We start from the raw sequence: 12,657 nt of genomic DNA, 5'->3' as shown, positions 1-12,657 counted from the left end.
GTTGGGTTTATGACAACACTATGCATGAATAACACAGATTGTCAAAAAAAGATGTAAAGATGAAACCATCATGAATAACAAAGCAATATGCAGTTTTACTCTGTTAATGCATTTTTGTAGAAAATAAGCATAAAAGTATAATAAGTCAAAAAAGTCATTTCTAACATCATCAAGAGCTTACTTTCATTAGTGTTCTTCAGTAGATTTTGTAGGGAATTGTACTTTGTAAAATATTTTTAAATCTAAATACTTTTACCCTTTAAAATGTATATTTATTTAGTTTCGATCCTACTTCATTACATTTCCAAGGCAGGTTACAAAGTACAATTAATTGTCTATGTTCAAAATAAAACTGTATGCAGAAACTTTGGGGGTCATAGGTGAATACTAGAAGCATGATGTATTTTGTTAAATGATGCAATGGCTATGCAGTTTTCTCTGGCTGCACTCCATTTAGCTTGGATGTTAGACCAGAGAACATGACACCAGAGTAAGTCGTGTTCAAGTAAAACATTTGGAAAACCAACGTGGACTTGTCCAGGTAAAACTTTGTTGTGCTTGCTCCATTGGAATAAATAGCAGTTGGTAACATGCAGTGTTTTACGTATCCACACAAAGTAGCAACATGTACATAGATAAGTTTCACAATAATGTGTGCTTGACTGATTTAATGAGGCACAAGTAGATAAAAGTGCTAATAAACAGTATAATACTCCAGCTTTCACAGAAGTTTGTGGTGCACATCACCATTTTGAATTTGATGTCATGATCTGAAATCAGACAAACTAAGGCTTGACAGGCCAGTCCCGACTTTCTGAGATGCAAATCCGACTTAAGACGGCATTCCAGTTGAAAATTCTGAGTTCACACTTTAAATGAAACGCAGCATCATAAGTGGAGGCATCTCAGTATATCACAGTGTAGCCAGTGGTCCAGTTTATTGGCTACAATGGCTCTGACCTGCCTCTCATCTGCAGAGGGTGTAGGTTTCTGTTGCAGGTGAAGATATCCGTGGAATGGAAGACTCAGCCCAGAGCTCCAAGTGTGGTGGTAGCTGCGACACCCTAAATGTAAAAAGGGATGGTACTCTACATAACTGGTCACATTTAGAAGAGCTGTTCAGTCTCAAGGACTTAAGACAAAACAATTTCATTATGGTGTGTAAACTGCACCCCAAAAGCTCTTGAAGTTACCTGCATACAAGAGCTCTTCCTCAAATTTTCAAAAACAAATGGGAATAAGCTGATTATACTTGCAGGGTCTTCTTAAAATACAGCATAAATTATTTAAAAAAATGAGTTAATTGCACTAAAAAACTACACAGTAATTTCTGGTTATTACTTCTTGTTACGAACAAAGTTGTGCCCGGCTGTCCAAAACAATAAGCTATTATGTAAGGTGTCATCATTTATTAAAAAGATAACCCCCTTCATTGCATAATGTAAGGTACATTTAGCACATACACCCTTTCTAAAACATGAGTAGTGTGCATTGGTAGATTTGTAACATTCAGCAGGAATTGTCTGTCTAAGATTAAGGGTTTTTTTTTTTTAAATTGACTTTAGTGTAGTTTGAAACTAAAACATTTTAGCACCATTTGAATACTGAATGGAACATAGCAACCATAGGCCAGGTTTTTCTACACTTGGGAAATGACAGAAATCCAAAAAAAAAATTTAAAAACTGCAACAGCAAAATATGAGAAATGTTGCTTTCAGCTGGGTTCCACTTTTAAACAATTAATAGAGCCTGGAATGGGAACAAAATATCAAATACTTCCACCTATCTGTTTTTAACCCACTTCCAACAAGCAGCACAGTGCTGGGACTAATCCATCCAGCTCATCACAAGCACACTCAAACATGTGTCTTCTGAGTGACTTTAGAGGTGATATTTTTGTGATGTGGGAATAAAGAGGCTGGCATGAAGAGAATATAAAAACTCCATCCAAACCAAGCAGAGAAACATTTGGAAACAGATAAACATCAAAAAGAAAATGGCTAATAGTTGAAATTGAAGATTGAAGAGAATGAACCATGTGTTAGTTTTTTGTCTGTTACTGTACATATGACATGTCTAATTTTGAATATAGTTATGCCATTTTAAACTAAAAATCACATGGTAGTTGTCAGAATTTACTTTTGACATTTAATTCAGAACAGCCTCTTGCAAATTGGTCTCCTGAGGAAACACAATAAAAAATATTTCATAATGTTGTAAGGCAGTTTTAACCTTCAAAATACAGTTTATCGGATTTTTATAGGAACGTGCTAGCATCAGACCTGATGCAGTTTAGTGTGTTTCTATGGGATAACATTATCCACTGTATACTGTTAGGTCATTTTTCAAGGTGTGGTCAGTTTTGCATAATAGTTCATTTAATATTTAATATCTGTCATACATACTCGTTTTTTTTTTTGTTAAAAAAAACAAGTTTTGGGTGGAGGACACAGTCACTAAAAAGTACACAGAGTGTGCAAGGCAGAGAGAGATCCAGATCATTCCTGTTACATAGTGTTATGCAAACAATATTGTCGACTTAAAACCAGTGCTGTTCCAAAAATAGATATGGAACTCAACCCCCCTGCCTTGGCTCTCCGAGGAGAGCTTAAATCCCCAATCTAAAACTCCACGGCTGGAATGTAGGAATATTAGCACTGAGAAATCAGGCAAAGCTGTTATTATTGCATTTGGAATGTCAATCTGTCAACCCGCTATACAACTTGAGGTACACTGTAAGTCGAGGCATTTCATGTGTGTGATTTACATTTCGAAGTCTCTGTCAGAACCGGCTCCAACTAGTACTTTGCCCCCAGACTCAGCCATTTAGTTACATTTCTCAATTCTTGTTTAGATTTAGTAGCCTCAGATTTATTTAACCTAATATAAATGTAGATATGGCATTATATTTTACTTCAAGAGACCTTGCACTTTGAGGAAATAATAATGAGAAGAGAAAAAACTGATCTGGTCATTATCTCTATAAACAGGCAATGGGAACTGTGCAAAAAAACTGCCTCCTTTAAATTAGTTTTTTATTAATATAGCCTCACATACAATGTGTTTTGTGGCTAGTTTCTTCATTTTAAAGTGATTTGTAGATTTTACAAAATATGCAATAGAGGGCTGGTTTTGTGAAAGCAGTTGCATCATACAGATAAAACAGTTACTTCAGCTTTATCCAGTTCCTCAAATTTTCCTTCCTTTGTAATTAAAGCCATATGTTTTTTTCAGTTGAAGGCCTAACTAACTGGTGTCAGTAGTGGATTCCTGAGATGCCAAGGGAAAGGGTCGTTTCCTCTCCTTGAGGTAAATGTCATGTTATTTCAGAGGTTAGCACGTCGGCTTCAGTTATACTCAGTTCTTACTTTATCTCCTGGCTCCGGAAGTGGTGGGTAAACCTCTCACATTCAGGAATGAACTTAAGTGATGGAAGTGCCTAAGAGCCAAGGCAGCAGTTGATAAGTAACACATAGAAGGATAAATACTTTTTGCTGTGATATCAACTAAATATATGTCTGTTACTTACCTTACATGTCCATTTTTGTGTTCAGGTTGACTCGGGGAAGAGATGCTTTAATTCCCCCTTTTTTATCTCATGCAGAATTCCATCTTTTCAATTTCTCTTTACTTCGCTGCATGTCTTCTTGTAGAAGGTTCTAATCCTGCTCAGCTTGCTGTGTGATCTTGTCAAAATCAACTAATACTTTATGACAGTAGTCTACATTTATTCTGTAAATTAGCATTACTGCTCATATTAAATGATTGGTCAAAATACGCATACTGGAAAGAGGCTCCATAGAGTAATAACTATTTTCTGTATTTATCTGCTGTCATATTCTGTGTTGCATTAAGTATCACAGTCATCAGAGAAGATCTATCTATCCATCCATCCACCTTGATCCTGCTTAATCAATTTAAGAGTTGCTGGATGAGAATACGCAAGAGATACCGTATTTGTTCCTTTTTAAACACACAGTCACAATCCTAAATCTCATTGAATGCTTTACTCACCTGCATCATGTGTTGCTCTTTCATTTTATCAAATGTTTGAGATTTTGTCTGAAATATTCCATAGCACAGTAGTGCAGCAACTTCATGCTGCTGTCTCACAGCTCAGTTTAAAGCCTCATCACTGTCAGGTTTTTATGTTCTCCCAGCTAGTTTGCTCATTGTAGTCTGTGTTCTCTTTTCCCTCCCTCAGCCCAAAGAAATCTGTATTAAATTAAAAGGAGACTCTCCATTAGCCAGGTGTGTGTCCTTTGATGGGTTTGTTCCTGTCTTACTTTAACTGCCTCGGCCCTCTGCTCTTCTGTATTTATATGCTTCCCCTTGGCCATATTATTCGTAGCTTTGGACTGGGTTATCATTTTTATGCAGATGATACTCAACTCTACTTCAGTGTTAAAAGTGGAACTTCATCAGAGCTTTCTCAGCTCACAACCTGCCTTAGTGAAATTAAAACCTGGATGGAGCTGAACTCTTTAAAATTAAATTGCAACAAAACTGAACTCCTGAAAATTGGGACTAAAATGCAACTTAATAAAATGAGCTCCTTCCCAGTCCATCTTGGCGGTGATCTCATCAGACCTGCCTCTACTGCAAAGAATTTTGGTGTCATTTTGATCCCTCCCTTTCTTATTCCACTCACATAAATCACATTAAGAAACTTTCTTACTTTCAACTCCATAACATATCCTTCCTCTCCTTTTCTAATGCTGAGAAACTTGTCAATGCTTTTATCACATCCCGCATAGATTATTGTAACTCGCTGTTGGCAGGTGCCCCTTCTAATCTTATATCACAGCTCCAGCTTATTCAAAACTCGGCTGCAAGAGTCCTTACTCGAACCAGCAGCAGCGAGCACATCACACCCATCCTGCTCCGTCTTCACTGGCTTCCTGTGTCTTACAGAATTGAATATAAAATCCTACTAATAAGCTACAAAGTCTTAAATAACCTCGCGCCAAACTACAACAGTGACCTTCTCCATCACTATGTGCCTGTCCGCCCACTAAGGTCCTCTGATTCTGGGATTCTTGTTGTGCCCCACAGTAATCTTCACTCCATGGGTGACAGGGCCTTCAGCTGTATAGCGCCCAGACTCTGGAATGACCTACCGAAATTAATTAGATCAGCTAACTCCATGAATTCTTTAAAAAAAAAACTCAAAACTCATCTGTTCAGGAAGGCTTTTAGCTTAACTTGACTTTATTCCACTTCTCTCAGTTTACCTCTCTGTCAAGATGCTCATGTAACTTGCGTGTATGTGTGCTAGACCATCAATTATGTTGCCTGTTAGGCTTTTCTCTGAATTTACTGTCTTAATCTTCTTTATTTATTTATTTGGTTTGTACAATACTATATACTGTATACACTGCCGTTCTTTCTTATATTCTGTAAGTGCCTTGAGCATGGGAAATATAAATAAAATGTATTATTATTATTATTATTAACTGCTACCAGAATGCTCTCGGACTCCCTGTGATCCAATGTTGATCAAAGTTACATTTGTAAAATGGATGAATGGAATACCTGTTTAACAAATTCGCTGATCAGAGTGTGATGATGTACATGTATTGATGACTTTTACAATCTCTGAGGCTTCAACATAAACATTTTTTAAGATTTAATTTAACCTCGTTGGAAAATGGTTGCTTTGTAGGATTATTAGTATTTGTTAACATTTTAGACATATACATGGGTTTCCTTCACTATTTATCAATAGGTATTAAAATCATGGAATGTTCTTTCATCAACAAAGGTACAGAAAAAAATGAACTGAAAAAGTTTAGTTTATTTAGCAAAAAGAATGCATCACAAATATTAACTTTAGTTTTAATATTAACAAGTTAGTTTAGCTTTTTATGGTTTATAAAAGGTAATTAACTATGTTTTGGTCAATTTAATGGCTTTACTGATGAGTATGTTTTTTTTAATTTTCAAAGGGTCTTATAAGTAAAAAGAAAGATTTGGCTAAATCTGAGATAGTGAATATTTATTTTATTCACCGCATACTCAGATTTACATAGATAGGAAAGTACTCATCCATTTACAGTGTATACCCACATTTTTGTAGTCATGAGTAAAGGGAACTGAGAATCAAACCAAAGCGAAAGTACAATGAGACAACATTACTGCACTGTACCAGCAATACACACTGGAGAAAAGAATTAACCAAAAATGCAGTTCAGCTTAAAGACACCCTCAAAGCCCCAGAGGATTTCGGCTAGTCACTATAGTTTCAGTGTACCAAACACAGTGTAGTGTGTTCTGTTGTGGTTTTATTTAGCCAAATTAAGGGTAGCAGCGGTTGCCGCTTATCCTAGCAAAAATAGCTTCAAATTTGGAAACATCCTCAAGGAGGTACCAGTCAGCTGCAGGGCTCACTAACACATATGCCACACTCACCCAATTTAGAAGCATGTATTAACCTAATGTGTCTATCTGAATGAGAACTGTAGACAGGGACAATAAAAAAAGATTCAAACTCAAGACCTGGCAGCAGCAATTCACGACACCAATGTGACACTCTGTTTATTATTAACTGTTTTTCTTATGTAAGTATTAAGAGAGAAACCCAATGTGGGTGCAAAATTGAAGGAGAAAGAGTTACTGGGTTATCGGAGACATGATTACTATAGATCTTTAATAAAATTGCAGCAAATTTAGAAGTTGCGTGTATGCTATCAAAGATATCAATCAAAAATATAATTTCCAGTTTCTACTAGCTGCAGCCTGGCAGAACACCATTTTTCCTTCTCTAGGTTCAGTAATTGTGTGCATCTCTAAATACACGGATTCAGACACAACACTGTTAGGTTTCCTTCTCTCTTTCCAAATATTTACATTTAAAGTACTGTACATGTCCAACATTTTATAAATTAGTTCATGATGGCAATGTATAGTATAGTTAAATAACCTTTTGCTTCTCTTGGAGTTATATTTGTGACATCACAACTGCATCCCACTGTCATCATACAGATACAAACAGGTATTAAGAATTTTTTATTTTACAGGTAGTTTCTATAATTGTGCTTGTAAATGTTTACACTTTTATTTTATTTCAGAAGTACAGTACAATGTGTCACTGTAAAATTAACCAATTAAGAATAACTGTTCATATGCAGTTCTTTGCAAAAGGATTCCATCAATTTAAAAATACCATTCTTACAAGCTTCAGGAGCAATATGTCAAATGATGTTTTCCGCAAAAAAAAAAAAATACATTGAACATAAGGAGTTTTTTTTTCTTCCTGCATAGTTACTTGCATGAAATCCACGATAAAACCATGTTTCTTCCAGAAAAGCATGTTAGATTTCTTGAAGTCAGAGAAAAGCGGGTTGGATAATGGATGGATGGATGGAATATTACAGTTAGGTCCATAAATATTTGAACAGAGACAATTTTTTTTTTCTAATTTTGGTTCTGTACATTACCACAATTAATTTTAAATGAAACAACTCAGATGCAGTTGAAGTGCAGACTTTCAGCTTTAATTCAGTGGTTTGAACAAAAACAAAATGCATAAAAATGTGAGGCAACTAAAGCATTTTTTAACACAATCCCTTCATTTCAGCGGCTCAAAAGTAATTGGACAAATTAAATAACTGGAAATAAAATGTTCATTTCTAATACTTGGTTGAAAACCCTTTGCTGGAAATGACAGCCTGAAGTCTTGAACTCATGGACATCACCAGATGCTGGGTTTCCTCCTTTTTAATGCTCCACCTGGCCTTTACTGCAGCAGCTTTCAGTTGCTGTTTGTTTGTGGGCCTTTCTGTCTGAGTTTTAGTCTTCAACTAGTGAAATGAATGCTCAATTGGGGTTAAGATCAGGTGACTGACTTGGCCATTCAAGAATTTTCCACTTTTTTGCTTTAATAAACTCCTGGGTTGCTTTTGCTTTATGTTTTAGGTCAATGTCCATCTGTATCATGAAACGCCACACAATCAATTTGACTGCATTTAGCTGGATTTGAGCAGACAGTATGTCTCTGAACACCTCAGAATTCATTCGGCTGCTTCTGTCCTGTGTCACATCATCAATAAACACTAGTGTCCCAGTGCCACTGGCAGCCATGCACACCCAAGCCATCTGTTTTACAGATGATGTGGTATGCTTTGGATAATGAGCTGTTCCACGCCTTCTCCATACTTTTTTCTTGCCATCATTCTGGTAGAGGTTGATCTTGGTTTCATCTGTCCAAAGAATGTTTTTCCAGAACTGTGCTGGCTTTTTTAGATGTTCTTTAGCAAAGTTTAAACTAGCCTTTCTATTCTTGAGGCTTATGAGTGGCTTGCACCTTGCAGTGCACCCACTGTATTTACTTTCATGCAGTCTTCTCTTTATGGTAGACTTGGATATCGATACGCCTACCACCTGGAGACAGTTGTTCACTTGGTTTGCTGTTGTGAGGGTTTCTCTTCACCATGGAAATGATTCTGCGATCATCCACCACTGTTGCCTTCCGTGGACATCCAGGTCTTTTTGCATTGCTGAGTTCACCAGTGCTTGCTTTCTTCAAAATGTACCAAACCTCAAATCAACTCCAGGCCTTTTATCTGCTTAATTGATAATGACATAACGACAGACTTGCCCACACCTGCCCATGAAATAGCCTTTGAGTCAATTGTCCAATTACTTTTGAGCCCCTGAAATAAAGGGATTGTGTTAAAAAAATGCTTTAGTTGTCTCACATTTTTATGCAATTTTTTTGTTCAACTCACTGAATTAAAGCTGAAAGTCTGCACTTCAACTGAACTGCATCTGAGTTGTTTCATTTAAAATTTATTGTGGTAATGTACAGAACCAAAATTAGAAAAAAAGTTGTCTCTGTCCAAATATTTATGGACCTAACTGTATATACCACATTGGGTCAATTATGACAGCATAACCATTAGGCATGTGCATTTGCTTACAAAGCTAATGCATCACTTTCCTAAATGAGAGCTATGCTGTACATTCAGATTATGGATGTTCACCTAATGCTGGGACAATTTGCTTTTAGCCATTACAGTATTTTAATAGTTGTCAAATCTCATCTTGTATGTAAAACATTTGGCAGCTATTGATTGTATACACTATATAGACAGAATCCAGATATTACCAGTAATGTTCCTTTCACCATGCATTAATCAATCAGTATGTTCCCAAATCAATTAACTGTTATATCATTCACAGCAATACTTTGGTTGGTAGAATGTATTATACTTAGGAAGTAAAATGTTTTTTGCTGTGTTGTCATTCATCCAACGTCATGGTTTTGAATCCCCAGTCTAGTTACTGTCTATGGGAGTGTCTATGGGGCTGATTCTAAATTGGCTGTGTGTGTGTATAATGGCACCCTGCACCAAAGATACCAGCATTTTGGTATACAGTATATAATTAAGACATTTTCCTTAAAAAGTGCTATTTATTAACATTACCCCAAATTACACATCTCCCAGTGAAGCTTACTTTGCAGTTATGCTAAAAATGTTTGTATTATTTTATAATCCCAACATACATCCATCCATCATCCAACCCACTATATCCTAACTACAGGGTCACGGGGGTCTGCTGGAGCCAATACCAGCCAACACAGAGTGCAAGGCAGGAAACAAACCTTGGGCAGGGTGCCAGCCCACCGTAGGGCCCGCACACACACACACCAAGCACACATTAGGGACAATTTAGAAATGTCAATGCACCTAACCTGCATGTCTTTGGACTGTGGGAGGAAACCGGTGTACCCGAAGGAAACCCACGCAGACACGGGGAGAACACGCAAACTCCACAAGGGAGGACCTGGGAAGTGAATCCAGGTCCCCTTACTGCGAGACAGCAGTGCTACCCATTGCGCCACTGTGCTGCTCTCCCAACATACATAGAAATTTTAAAAAAGCTGCCTCCCAAGTCATCATAACGGTGCATATTTTGATAAGACCGCAGTGCAAAAATATTACAAAATGTGCCTTTATTCTTTGCTTTTAACAAAATCACCATCACCTCAAGTGCATATTTTATTAATCCACTGCATCAGCTGAGTAAAATGTCTAATGACATTAAAAGATTTGCACACCTAGCTCAGCAGTCTTGAAGGGCTCTCCCATGACATGAGGGTTAATTCCACTGTCACGTTAAATAGTGGACATCTCACATTTGACAGTCGTGCTGTCAGGCAAAGAAGGGGCGGATTTAAAACAGGATTAGACACCTGCAGGCAGTGGATTAGCATGAGGGCAGCCAAAGGTAACTGTATCTGAGAAGACATCCTTAAGAGAAGCTGCAAAGCAGCACATTGGAGACAGCTGCCCTTTCAAGATGAAACTGTATTTTGTATGGAAAAAACTTTTCAATTACATGATTTTTAACAGTGTACAACAGACCTAAAAACAAGACTGCATGATTAATTCTAATGTGCTCCATCTGTTTGCTATTAGATTATAGTTCATCTTTCTGTTACCCTGAACTGGACATTACTGGTTGGAAATAATATAATATTTCTAGAGTAACTGAACTATTAGTCATTATTGCTATTTTTTAACATTAACTCCAAAAATTTTTGCACAATTTATATACTTTGTACAAACTATTGAGTGCTTTCTTACAAAATTATCTCTGCATTAATTGCATAATAACAATGTTATTCTGTTACATCACATGTAGGTTTTTCTTTGCTGCCTTAATAATGTATCTTTTATTGCTTTCATCATATCTGATTATTTCTCATGAACATTCTGTAATGTGTTCCCTGCTATGATGTACAGACAGTTTTTACATGTACAGGGTAAAATGATGAGCATTATTGTTCCTCAATGTTCTGTACTAACACTTTGTTCACCCTGAGCAAAAAGAAGCAACATGGAACACTAAATGGATGGCCTTCCACTTTTTACACAGTAAATGGTTCAATGTCATTTTCAGCCATTTTAAGGTTGTGTGTTCTCTCATGAGACTGAGCTAACATCCTGAGAATGGTGATATGAATCAAACCAGATTAATAAATCTGCATTTCTTTCATACAACTGCAGTTATTAATAGTCAACATTATTTAAAGAAAGATATTTGGAAGACTATCACTTCTTAAATTCAAATGGAAGATTTTTTGACAGTTTAAGGAAGGCACATGTACACTTTATAACTTAAGTATCGACCATATGGCATCCTCTGTAACTAATAGAAGGTGACATGTGTGAAATGCATTGTGATGGAGCATTCTGTGAAAGATGCTATTTGAAATAAAGCTTGAATGATTTCATGTTATCTTTTGCAATTGTGAAAAAGGCACCTTACACTGTTACCTCTGAAAGACCACTGACTGAATGGAGCAACTAGATTACAACATGATATACTCTAATGGTCTTTCATCTTCTAATATATGTCATAATGTAGTCAGTTTAAGTGAAAGAAATAACATTAAAGCACCTTTTATTTCCTAGCTACTTTTTTCATTGCTGCTGTACTTGGAATCGGTGCTATCTGAGAAGTTTTAGGCAGAAACCAACTCTGCATGTGAACACAAGGCACTCCCATCCACACTCGCCAGTACTGGACTATGTTAGCATCACCCAGCAGATTAACATGCATGTCTTGGGAGTGTGGTAGAAAACTGAAGTACCTGCAGTAACAATTATGCCATCACTGGGGGAGATTTTGCACAGTCCATGACCAGGTCAGGAATTGATCCCAGATGTCTAGAGCAATGAGTAGCTGCGTTACCACTATGACTCCTGTCTTGAACTGTATTAATCAGCAAAACTGATAATATGGGCAGTATGGCTTTTCAGTTACCATATGTAATAGTAATTATATAATAATGATAATTACTGTCATTGAGGCTAAATTGGAGAATACTATCAGAAGAATTATTTAAAGATTTGTTGAAATTCTAAAAAGTTTAAACCAGAAAGAGCCTTAAAACTAATAAAAAATACAGATTAGCTGACAAAGAGTTAACAGCCCATGCTGTATGTAACCAGGCTTTACATAAAGCTACTCTTCTCAAAACAAAGGCAAGTAGTAATTCACAGTGGTTTAATGGTAACTTACCATATTTTATTTGAGAATTGGAACATACTGTAAAGTGAGAAAAACAGAATGTTTACCAGTCTCCATGGACAAAAAGTAGTATCAAATAATCATATTTATTATAGCATTTTCAGTATGTGGAGAAGTTTGAAGACAACACTCTCTCATTTCTGCCTATAGTTAAACATGTTTCCCTCAGGTTTGAGTGCTCACAACTGTTCTTTTCTCTATAGATAGTATGTTACCATTAGGAAATGCAGTGTTACCTTTCATTCGTATACTGAGGCACCCAGCTACAGTAATTTAGCATTTAAACTAAGTACTGCTTGTTCAGTTGCATCAATAATTAAAACCTTTATTGTGGTGAAATAGTGTTTGATTAAAAATGGTTCATATTTTAATTCAGGAAAACAACTCTGTGCTTAGAAAATCAAGACTGGAAGCTCTGAACTTTAAAGGACTTAAAATGAAGTTGTGCTGAATACTTATAATAATAAGTTTGACACATATTTAACATTCATTTGCTACACTTGTGCTTTCTAAATCCTGTAGTCTCCAGCTCACAATTATTAACTGTAAAATGAAGTCTGAAGTTAAAGAATCTTGGAGAAAAAAAAAAAAATTGTATAAAACATAACTGACTAT

The 12,657-nt window shown here is 36.3% G+C and overlaps 1 long non-coding RNA gene across 1 annotated transcript in view; it reads right to left on the bottom strand.

Moving 5' to 3' along the window:
* Positions 1-373: 373 nt before the first annotated feature.
* Positions 374-12,657, bottom strand: part of LOC120527599 — a 98,609-nt gene continuing 86,325 nt past the window's right edge. Inside the window, exon 3 of the long non-coding RNA XR_005633379.1 lies at positions 374-1,064. This is a non-coding gene — a long non-coding RNA (uncharacterized LOC120527599). The remainder of the gene's footprint in view (positions 1,065-12,657) is intronic.

The sequence above is a fragment of the Polypterus senegalus genome, chromosome 4 (genome assembly GCF_016835505.1).
Source record: "Polypterus senegalus isolate Bchr_013 chromosome 4, ASM1683550v1, whole genome shotgun sequence".
NCBI lineage: Eukaryota > Metazoa > Chordata > Cladistia > Polypteriformes > Polypteridae > Polypterus > Polypterus senegalus.
Note: the sequence above shows the minus strand (reverse complement) of the source record. Positions and strands in the feature narration are given on the sequence as shown.